Source organism: Schistocerca cancellata, chromosome 1 (genome assembly GCF_023864275.1).
Source record: "Schistocerca cancellata isolate TAMUIC-IGC-003103 chromosome 1, iqSchCanc2.1, whole genome shotgun sequence".
NCBI classification, from domain to species: domain Eukaryota; kingdom Metazoa; phylum Arthropoda; class Insecta; order Orthoptera; family Acrididae; genus Schistocerca; species Schistocerca cancellata.
The window spans coordinates 524,273,787-524,285,972 of NC_064626.1; positions in this window are offsets into that span (position 1 = coordinate 524,273,787).

Here is a 12,186-nt window from a genome sequence, read left to right on the forward strand (position 1 = left end):
AAAAGCTTACCTATGTAGGTGGTAGTAGTGTCGGCAAAAAGTTCTTGTGTGTGAAGTTGCCATGTAGAACACCAGGTGTAAAACTTTTCTCCCGAGTCTTGAACTGTGTCGGAACAAAAGTGAGGCATTCATATGACTGTTTTCATTTCTCTACACTTACACAGTTGTCTGAGTTCTGCTGTGTTAACATTGCAAAGTCCTGTAGGCATGTGGAGTATTAACCAAAACTGTCATATTGGTAGCAGAATCAAACACATTTGTTACGTTACTTGATATTTTCAGGAGAAAAAGGCAATGTTGCTTCTTATTAATATAATACATTCAGAGTCACAGCAGTATCTGACCAACCACAACTGATGCCGAATGTGCATGTCGTCATATAATATGAAGGGCTTATTTCAATAGTGGTACAAGTCCATTACCTCCACTTTTCTGTCTATAATGCTTCTGAAATTAGTGATCCAAACAAACATAAATAAAGGTTCATCTCTAGCAAGAAGCCATATGCTTGAATATTTCTGGTATCTCAAATGCAGATTTGTCAGCGCTCATTTAACTTTACGACTCTGTATCTCAAAATGAACAAAAATGGACTTGTACCACTATTGAAATAAGCCCTTCATATGCACACACAGCACATCAATCTCGTGAGGCACAAGGCTCTCATAACGAAGTACGTACGTCGGTCAACAGATGACACTAGGAAAAGTATGTTAACTGCGCTTTTTAGTTGCTACTTGTGACTCTTAGTTGCGATTTGTCACAGAAATCGCAGTTTGTCTCGGTAGCGAATAGCGTAGTATGAACTTTGCTCAACAGATGGCAGTGCTAACTGCGCTTTTTAGTTGCTACTTGCGACTCTTAGTTGCGACTTGTCACGGAAATCGCAGTTAGACTTGATACCGCGTCTCAGAGATGGACGTAGTACGAACTATGGCCAACCGATGGCACTGTTAACCGCGCTTTCTAGTTGCTACTTGCGACTCTTAGTTGCGACTTGTCACGGAAATCGCAGTTAGACCCGATACCGTATCGCAGAGGTGGACGTAGTGCGAACTTTGGCCAACAGATGGCACTGTTAACTGCGCTTTTTAGTTGCTACTTGCGACTCTTAGTTGCGACTTGTCACGGAAATCGCAGAAAGCAGTGCTAAATTCGACCAATAGATGGCTCACGTCTTTGAATATGAAATACTACTTGCGACTGCTAACTGTGACTGAAATCGCAGTTAGATTCTGTAAAGTTGCTACTGTGATATCTGTGACTTCTCAGTCACTGTGATTTCTAACAGATACGCGATTTCCTGCCCACCACTATGTATTAATCAGGGAGTTTAGAAAACAACCTCCTTGATATACAGTCATAAGCTCATATAAAAACGTATTTTTATAGAACTAGGAATAATGGTTCATAATACTGGTTACTAATGATTAACAGTGTTTAATATTCTAGATGGATATATTACCTTTTAAAAAGTTTCCAGTATTTTGATCACTACTCAATTTTTTATTTTGGCAGTTGTACGCAAACTACGGTATTAGAAATGTTATTATTTCACCTAATATAAGTGTCTGCTGTCTTATCTAGGTACTTTTTCAATGGTGATGGTGTGTTTTAATAATTTCGAAATATTTAAGAATTTTCCTATGCTGTTCTTACATTCATTATTTTTATAAACCAAGTAATTGACAGATCAGGTTGCCACATGCCTCGATTTTGTAGGGATCATCTCTACCTTTCCATAACTGTCCTGTGGCCCTATAACGCGACACACAAGTCCCTAATTTTTGGTTAGTTTTACAGTTTTATTTTTTTGTATCATATTGCATAATTTTTAAATCCATATTCTTAAGTTCATCATCTTTTTCTTCTTTGCCAAAGGCAGCATGTATAAAATACACCAGAGGGCGACAAAACAATGCATTATAAAAGCCAATTATTTCGCCTCATCGTTGCCTTAATGATGCAGACGAAGTAGGTGAATTTACGGAGTGAGCGAGTGAAGGAGTGTTTACATGTTCCGTATTTTCGCTGTTGGATGGCGTCAAATGTTTTTACAATATTTCTTATAAAATAAAAATATCTATAAAATAAACATGTCGACAAAGTCTCGGCAGCGAACATAATTTATGTATAGTAGAGCTGCGTATAACCACAGTTATGTTTCTAGTGATCGTAGCATTAAGTTATAAGCACAGTTTTCAAAGACGCCAAGTTACGTCCAAAATTTCATTGTGGGTGCACAACATGTGCAATCTCGGTACAAAATGAGCTGGCTCTTGCATTTGGTAGAAGTGGTAGAAAATTAATTAAAAAGTGATACATTTTTACCTGTTTTTACAGATGCTTCCAATAAAAGCAACATTAAATGCTTTCCTGTATCGATACGATATTTTCCTGATGTATCTGGATTGAAGGAGGAATAATTAAGCTTCTATGATGACAGTAATAAAACAGCTGATGCTATTTTTGGAAAACTTAAGTTTATTTCAGATGAACACATTTTGGAAGTTTCTAATATACTAAGTTTCTGTGCAGACAATGCAGCAGTAAACCTTTGAGAACATTAAAAATTTCAATCTTTAAATAGTAATATAATACGCTACTTACAACTGTTTTACTGCAGATCATATGGCGAAAAATGCATGTAAAACGACGAACTTCTACGTCAAAAGTCAAGTGCCTAAAGTCAACAAAGAGTTCTTATCTTCTGGTACGGAAACTTATGGATCCAAAAAAATGTTTATATTTGTTGAACAAGAATATTCAACAGTTTTATGGCATACCCCTGTACAATGGTTGTCCTTGTTGCTGCATCTTGTGTGTTTACTAAGACAATGGAAGCTATTCGATAGCACATTCACTCTCAAGGAGAAGAGAAGACCAATACTTTAATAAGGACTTTTGTGAAAGCCATGGATGAATAAGGTGAATGGTTACTTTCTTTTTTGTATACAGTTCATATACAACTGTATGAGTTTTGATAAACTAATAGTTTTGCAAGTTGAACACCCAAAAACACAACCTACAGATCTTTATGTCATTTAAGAATTATTGAAGTAAAACGCTGAATCTAGATTAAAATGCGTTTTTTGTGTTAAAGTGAACCAAACTTTGAAGAGTTTGAGCAAATCAGACCATTAGTTATTTAGAAAAAAAAGATGTTGTTAGCATATATCAGAAAAGCCTAAATTATCCAAGAAAGAACTTCAATTTCGAAACTTTGCCTTTTAAGAAATTCACTGTCCTGAGCATGAAAGATGAGGCCACTTTGATAGTCTTATAGATATTGTAAATGACCATAACTTTAAAGTTAACTATGTCTAACAGCCTAATAAATTCGCAATGTTGAGAAGTGTCATTGAAACTTTTAAAACTTCAGATTTACCAGCAGACAATAACAGATTCATTTCTGTAGTAAAACTGCAGCTCCAAACCTATTAAAGATGGTGAAATTTGTGTTTTGTATTGGTCTGAACAATACACACAAAAAATGAGTGTTTACTCTGATGAAACTTTTGGACTAAAGAGCGAAACACACATAAGGTGATAAATTATGATATAGATATTCAGTGTTCTATCAGCATGGTCTACATGACAGAAACTTCTAAAGGCCACTAAAGGAAAACTAAACTCCTCCCAAACAGGCCGTGAAGGCCCAATGGTACCGACCAGCCGTCGTGGCATCCTCAGCCCACAGGCGTCTCTGGATATGGATATGGAGGGGCATGTGGTCACTACACTTCTTTGCCAGCCGTATGTCAATTTCCGAGATCAGAGCCGCTACTTGTCAATCAAGTAGCTCCTCAGTTTGACTCAGAAGGGCTGAGTGCACACCGCTTGCCAACAGCGCTCAGCAGACCACCTGGCAGCTCTTAACTTCAGTGATCTGACAGGAATTGGTGTTACAATTGCGACAAGGCCGTTGGCTCTAAAGGTCACTACATCAGACAATATGTACACCTATAAGTACATTCCCAGCCTCATTGATTTGTAATTTAGTTTCGATGTGAGAATAAAAACTGGCGCAATTTAGTAATACTTTCACATTAAATATACAAACTTTTAACCGTAGTGGCAAAACATATCTTGTTGGCAAGTTGTCAATGACAAACAAAGTGTTTTCAGTCACAAATAAGCCAATAGAAAGAATTGTACACATGTCTGACCATAAGATTAACAAGACTCTGACAGTGCAGCTTATTATATTACACTACCCATTATGCGTCTGGGAAGGTTATGCCTCCACCCTCCTTTTCTTGTGACTTCGTCCTGCATCTGTGCAGGGTCATCATGGTTATTAATGGTTAATGTGAGGGGTGGTCAGATGCACTTCCATTTTCCACTCTGTTACCCCCTTGGGATGTACCCCAACTGTCTGTATATAGTATGAGTATGTGCAGGTGTGTGAAAGTTATCTAAATGTTTACAAATCATGTAACTAATTCATCTAGTTGTATGTGGGAAGCCACCAGGAAACCACATTCAGACTGGCTGGCACACCAAGCCTTATTGTTAATTTAGGTTAGATCCAGTTTTCGTTACATAGACCCAAAAAATTGGATAGTTCTCATGGGTGTGGAACGTGTCAGAAAGCATGACATAAAAATATAAAACATTTGAATTTAATACTTATTGCCCTGATCATTTCTCAGGAAATTGTCGAAATAGGTGAATGCAATGTGGCAAACTGGAACAGCTAATATTTACAGAATTTTCTGTCAGAATGGAAATATTTTTACTTAAGCTGGCTTAACAGTCTCTGTCAACGTATTCATCTATAGAGTAGGATGAGTTGCCCTGTTTAAACTGTGCTTTATCTGAAACCAAGTTTTAAATGGTTGCTTGAAATTTATTAAAAATGTGTGTTCCTGAATATTGGACGCATTTTTAGACCAATCTAAGTGATTTTAGGTTTTTATGTAGATTGTTCTTATTCCTAGTATCGATACTATGTATTGAGCTATTGGTTGAAAATAGAAATATATTACTTGCAACAAATTTCATTAAGGAATAAATATACTGAGAAGCAGTGGTTAGAATGTGAAGTTCCTTGAACAGGTCTCTAGATGATGTTCTTGAACTTACACCACAAATGATTCTTATCACACACTTTTGCATACTAAAAACGTTTGCTTGGTTTGATGAGTTACCCCAGAATGTGATTCCATGTGACATAATAGAATGAAAGTAAGCAAGGTAGGCAAGTTTTTTTTATATTTATATCTCCTACATCTGGCATCATGCTCAATGCAAATACAGACTTGATTAGGCACTTCAGCAATTCTGTTGTATGCCCTTACCAACTGGGTTTATTATCGAATTGTAATCCCAGAAATTTAGCACCGTCGACCTTTTGATCTGCATGTCTTCATATGTTATACACATGCTGGAAGGAAATCTCCTACAGGTTCTGAACTGCATATAGTGGGTCTTCTCAAAGTTTAATGACAGTGAATTAACTTTAAACCACTTATTAATGACAGTGAAAATTTGATTAGCAGCTATTTCTAAATCTGTACTTGACTTGCTACTTATTGCAATGTTTGTATCATCTGCAAACAAAACAAACTTGGCATCTGGCAATGTAATAGATGAGAGGTCATTAATGTACACAAGAAAAAGCAATGGACCCGAGATGGAACCTTGAGGAAAACCACATATAATTAATTCCTAGTGAGATGAAGTCTTATTACTTACTGAACAGATACTTTGCAATGACACCGTTTGTTTCCTGTTAGATAGATAAAACTCAAACCATTTCGCAGCATTGCTGGTGACACTATAATATTATAATTTACTTAAGAGAATGCTGTGGCTCACGCAATCAAAGGCTTTTGACAGGTCACAGAAAATGCCAATAGCCTCTAATTTATTACGTAATGAATTAAGTATCACAGTTTATTTTTTGACTTTTGTGTGAGTTGAGTTACCTTTAGGGGAAAAATATTTTCAAAAGTGGATGTAACTTTACTAATAAATGCTTTGTATTTTCCTTTTCAGTCAGAAGTATTGTAAACATCTATCCAGTTTATGTCTTCGGCAATTTCCTGTATTTCTCAATTTTTGACGTATTTATTACCCTCCTGTACTCAAATTTAATAGATTTTTTTTATCTAGACACCTTTCAACTTTTGACACAAGATGCCGTACGTCATGATCAGATAGCCCATTTACTATTGGTTTTGTGATATGACTTTTTTCCCTAGATTTGTGTACAAAGATATTATCAACAGCCATCTCAGAGCATTTACATATCCCAGTAGCAACGTTCACAGTAGGAACTAAATTGAATAATAGTGTTACTGACTGCAATAATTGTTCACTGACAGGGTTTTTTAATTAATCCACATTAACCACTATTTCCTTGTTTTTTACCATGAGATGGGAGAGCACAGCTTCCAGATTTTTTATGAAGAGGTTAAAATTTCCTGAAAGTGATCTGTATATACCTACTATTATAAAATATTATGAAATACTACATCTATTGCACGAGCTTCTAAGTGCTGCTCTGAGCAAAATTTATTAATATCAGTATTCTTGAAATCAAAACAGTTTCTGACAAATGTGGCAACTCCTCCTTTCTCCATATTTCCTCTATGGAACTAAGAAGCTAACTCGAACCCTGTAATATTTATCATAACTATACCAGTGGTCACATGATGTTCAGAGAAGCAAATTATATCAATTGGTTTGCTCAACTGTAATTCTTCAACACAAATAAGAAACTCATTAAGCTTACCTCTTAGTCTTCGAATTTTCTGATGCAATAACGATAACTGATTTTTTGGACTGACTGAATTATAACTGGATGAAACTAAATTTCCTCTCATTTCTTTTATTGACTCTAGTTTCAATCAGAGGCTGTCTGCATCAATTGTGTGCATTAAAATTTGCTTTCTGGCTGCCTGTTTTATCAATGTGAATGTCTTTTTCAGCCTGTCTATGAACCTTTTTTTTCTGCCCTTACTACCCTAAAAAAATTGCTGATCTGTCACTTGTAACCACTGGTACATTACCACTTGTGACAGTGCCCCCCACCCTTCTTAAGTTATTTGCTATTAACACAGACCGTTTTCCCATCCCTTTCCTGTTAAGGTGAAGGCCATGTCTAGTATTACTCCCACCTGCTGATAGAGTCAACAGGAACCACACTGATATGAGATCCCATATCTGATCCCAGCAGCCAATCCACATTTAAATTAACTCTCCTAACAGAAGAGTTTAAATGAGACCGGTCATGGCGCCTCAGAACAGTTCAACACCAGTATGTCTTGTTGCTGAAGCTATCTTTACCAGGTCAATCTCAGTTGAATAATTAGGGTTCCTATCTATGTTGTTGTCCACCCCACCCACTATTACTATGGTGTCTTCCTTTGTGAAGTCTCTGCAAAGTGAACCTACATCCTCTATCACCCTATCTAGACTTGCACTAAATTAAAAAAAAAAAAAAACTTGTGACCTGATAACCTGACCCTAGTTCATCCTGCAACAATTGTCCAACACCTCTACCATGTGAACTACCTAACAACAAAACTTCCTTCTTCTTCTTCTTCTTCTTCTTCTTCTTCACAACTTTTTCTGATTCTTACTTTTCAAACACTTCTTGATACTTTGTTGTGTTCTGCCTACTCCTACATCTATTTGTGGCTCATCAGTTTCCAACTGTGACAACAGATCAAACCTGTTTTCCACATTCACAACCACACTGTCTGAGAACGTCATATTCCTATTTCTTCTGTAACCTGTTGTATCTTCCCACCTCTCTTTTCCCTTCTCCCCCCTTAACTTTTCCCGATGTTGTTTCGCTTTATCTACACTCATGTTCATAAATTAAGGATAATTGCAGAATGTGGTGCTACACAATGTGGCACTACACAAAACTGGCGCTAATAGCATAGGCACATAAGGAACAAACATGACACAGATCTGTAAGTCCATGGTATTGGTGATAAGTTGAGAAAACTGTCCCGAAACACATGTGCTACAAAACACCACTGTTTCCTGCTCATGTACCCTGACATCAATATGGGATATGATCACCATGCACACATACACAGGCTGTACAACAGGTTGGCATACTCTGGATCAGGTGGTCGAGCAGCTGCTGGGATATAGCCTCCCATTCTTGCACCAGTGCCTGTCAGAGCTCCTGAAGTGTCGTAGGGGTTTGAAGATGTGCAGCAATAAGTCAATCGAGAGCATCTCAGATGGGCTCGATAGGGCTTAGGTCTGGAGAACAGGCACGGCACTACATTCGCCTGATGCCTTCTGTTTCAAGGCACTCCTCTATGGTGGCAGCTCGGTGAGGTCGTGCGTTATCATCCATCAGGAGGAAGGTAGGATCCACTGCATCCCTGAAGAGGCGGACATACTGGTGCAAAATGACATCCCGATACACCTGATCTGTTACAGTTCTTCTGTCAGACATGCAGTGGTGTACATGCACCAATCAAACACCATAAAACAATGGCCTCCATACAGGTCCCTTTCAAGGACATTAAGGGGTTGGTATCTGGTTCCTGATTCACGCCAGATGAAAACCCAGCGAGAATCACTGTTCAGACTATACCAGGACTCATCTGTGAACATTAATTGAGACCTCTGTTCCAGTGACAATGTACTGTGTTCTTGACACCAGGCTTTATGGGCTCCCCTGTGACCAGGGGTAAGTGGAATGCATCTTGCAGGTCTCTGGGCGAATAAATCATGTCTGTTCAGTCGTCTGTAGACTCTGTATCAGGAGACAACTGTTCCAGTGGCTACGGTAAGGTCCCGAGCAAGGCTACCTGCAGTACTCCGTGGCTATCTGCGGACACTGATGGTGAGATATTGGTCTTCTTGTGGTGTTGTACACTGTGGACGTGACGTACTGTAGCGCCTGGATACGTTTCCTGTCTGCTAGAATCGTTTCCACAGTCTTGAGATCGCACTTTGTGGCACACGGAGGGCCCATGCTACGACCTGCTGTGTTTGACCAGCCTCCAGTCGCCCTAGTATTCTACCCTTCATAACGTCATCAATATGTGTTCTTTGAGCCATTTTCGACACACAGTCATCATTAGCACGCCTGAAAACGTCTGCACACTTACTCGCTGCACCATACTCTGACATGCACCAACACACCTCTACGTATGTGGCATGCTGCCAGTGCCACCATGCGACGACTGCAGGTCAGATGCCCAACATGGTAATAACACAAGGTGATTTAAACCCAAAAACCGCCCACCGGAGCGCTATTTCACCATGTATCAGCATTATCCTTAATTTATGAGCATGAGTGTAGTTCCACCTGAAGGGCAGCAATCTTCTCCTCCTGTTCCACTATCTTCCTATCTCTACAGGAAATCCTACACAACCAATGAGCTTTGTTTATTTCCCCAATTCCCAGGCTGCTGCAATCAACCACATGAATGAAACTGCAACAACCCTCACACCACATCCCGGAACTAACAATCCTATGGCAAGTTATACACTTCTCATTCATGGCAAACAAATTTTAGCTTTAGTCTAAGTTAAGACAAGAATAACCTCATAGACTACTCAATCAATATATTAAATTTCTTAGAAAGTTTAGGCCTAAAGTTTGGTTACTAATTCAAAATTAAACGATATAACCTGTATTGTTCACATGACAAAACAAAAAGTAAACAAAGAACTGAGCCTACTCTATATAAACTTTTCACTTATTTCAGAACTTTTCACTTCAGCTACTTACTAGAGAATCAAATTGATAGCATATAAGAATACAGCAACAACACGAACCTTTACTTTACTGAAACAATCACGTAACTTACAGTATATCACAATGTAAACAAATCCCAGTCCAAAATTCATGCCAATGAAATGTTCACTTTTTTCAGAAAGTATGTAAAAAAACGTGAAACCTTCAATTGATATCTTACAGCAGGCATCATTTACCTTTATGAGCGCTGTAAATGTGCACGACTCGCCAACCAAAGAGTAGTTGATTCGATCTGGGGCTGGTGCAACTTCCCGTCATGGAAGTGACACTTTAACATGCATGGCTACCCAGTTGGGTCAATATAAACCTCCATCATGAAGTGGTTTATGTCAGTTAATGGGACATATGCTTAATGTATGTAGGACTTTTGGGTAATCTGTGGTATTGTCATTCAATGGACACAGGCTCCGTCTCTAGTCATATGTTACATGCTATGCTATGAACTTCAGCCTAAAAATTGTCATATGCACTTATTGTAGTCCTATAGATATTTATGTATTTCTTACAACAATATAATACCTCATAAAGCAAATAAATTTCAAATTTTCCACTTATTTCCTTATTCCACATATATGATGGCCTTTTCACTAAGGATCTCTGGAAGGAACAATCTGAAATCTCCTTTCTTGTAAATATTTATGTATGTATTCTTGGTTCTGTGTCCTTGAGGATCTCCTCAGTATGTGTATATCATATGAAAAGAATATTTAATCGAAAAACGCTTAGATAGACATGTACTAGGGACAATAAATACTTTGTGGAGTTTCCAACGATAAAATGCAATCATAAAATGAATATGCACCATATGTGAGTAATTGAACTCCAACTCTTTCCTCTGTGATGTCAAATAGTTTCCTTCTCCATTACTTACTCTCCCATAACTGACTTGACTCCATGAGTCAGTACTATGAAGTGTTCAAAATTTGACACAGCCTTATGGAAGAGGCTTTCTCTTTTAGAGGAGATATGATCCGCAGTGAAGTGAGGAAGAAATATTTTTGTTCAGGCAAGCACCAAACCCGTACAAAATTTATGAAAGGACAACACTTCTGCTAGCAACTGTAATTATTGTTTGCAATTCACTACTGGCCAATTTCAGCTGTTATGCTATTTTCAGGTGGTAGTTGACATGCACAAAGGCATGCCACTAAGTAGTCAAACCAGCAGCATATGGCAGACAAAAGAAAAGAACTCACAAAAAGTAGTCATTGTAATATATTGTTCCTACCCTGGCGGCAACATAACTTGTTCCATTTAGTTGTATGTAGCAGTTTGATCTCTGTTCTTCTCATCAAGTGTCCTTTACTATCACTTATGGCTCATTTGAGCAATAATGTCACTATGTCTGTCTGAATTTCAGTTGTCTAAAATGGTCTTAAAACAAATGAAAAATGCAGATGTAATTTTGTTTTCTGCTGGTGGAAGATGAGCTGACGAGGGGATGGCTCAGTAAGACATGTCGAAACCTACTCTGCATTTTTTCATGCAGGAAGAAGACAATAAAAGAAATGCACTACAAAAATTTTAGCGGCTAAGAGGTTCTGCAAGTATTTCTTAAAAAATGTTGAAATCACACATTTTTGCCACTTGAAGAACAGCTTAGAACAGCGGTTTGTGCAGCCCTGCCCGCCTAGCGTGCGACTCGGCGAATCACTCAAGCGGTGCCATGTAGTGGAATTATCCGGAATTCACAGACACCAATTTTAAGTACCTAAAACCTGATTTACAATGGAACAAATGGAAGCGAACATGTGCGAATGAGCATTTACAGAAAATTCACTACCATTTGCTTGTGTATGGGTAGAATCGTTTATACTACACTCCTGGAAATTGAAATAAGAACACCGTGAATTCATTGTCCCAGGAAGGGGAAACTTTATTGACACATTCCTGGGGTCAGATACATCACATGATCACACTGACAGAACTACAGGCACATAGACACAGGCAACAGAGCATGCACAATGTCGGCACTAGTACAGAGTATATCCACCTTTCGCAGCAATGCAGGCTGCTATTCTCCCATGGAGACGATCGTAGAGATGCTGGATGTAGTCCTGTGGAACGGTTTGCCATGCCATTTCCACCTGGCGCCTCAGTTGGACCAGCGTTCGTGCTGGACGTGCAGACCGCGTGAGACGACGCTTCATCCAGTCCCAAACATGCTCAATGGGGGACAGATCCGGAGATCTTGCTGGCCAGGGTAGTTGACTTACACCTTCTAGAGCACGTTGGGTGGCACGGGATACATGCGGACGTGCATTGTCCTGTTGGAACAGCAAGTTCCCTTGCCGGTCTAGGAATGGTAGAACGATGGGTTCGATGACGGTTTGGATGTACCGTGCACTATTCAGTGTCCCCTCGACGATCACCAGTGGTGTACGGCCAGTGTAGGAGATCGCTCCCCACACCATGATCCCGGGTGTTGGCCCTGTGTGCCT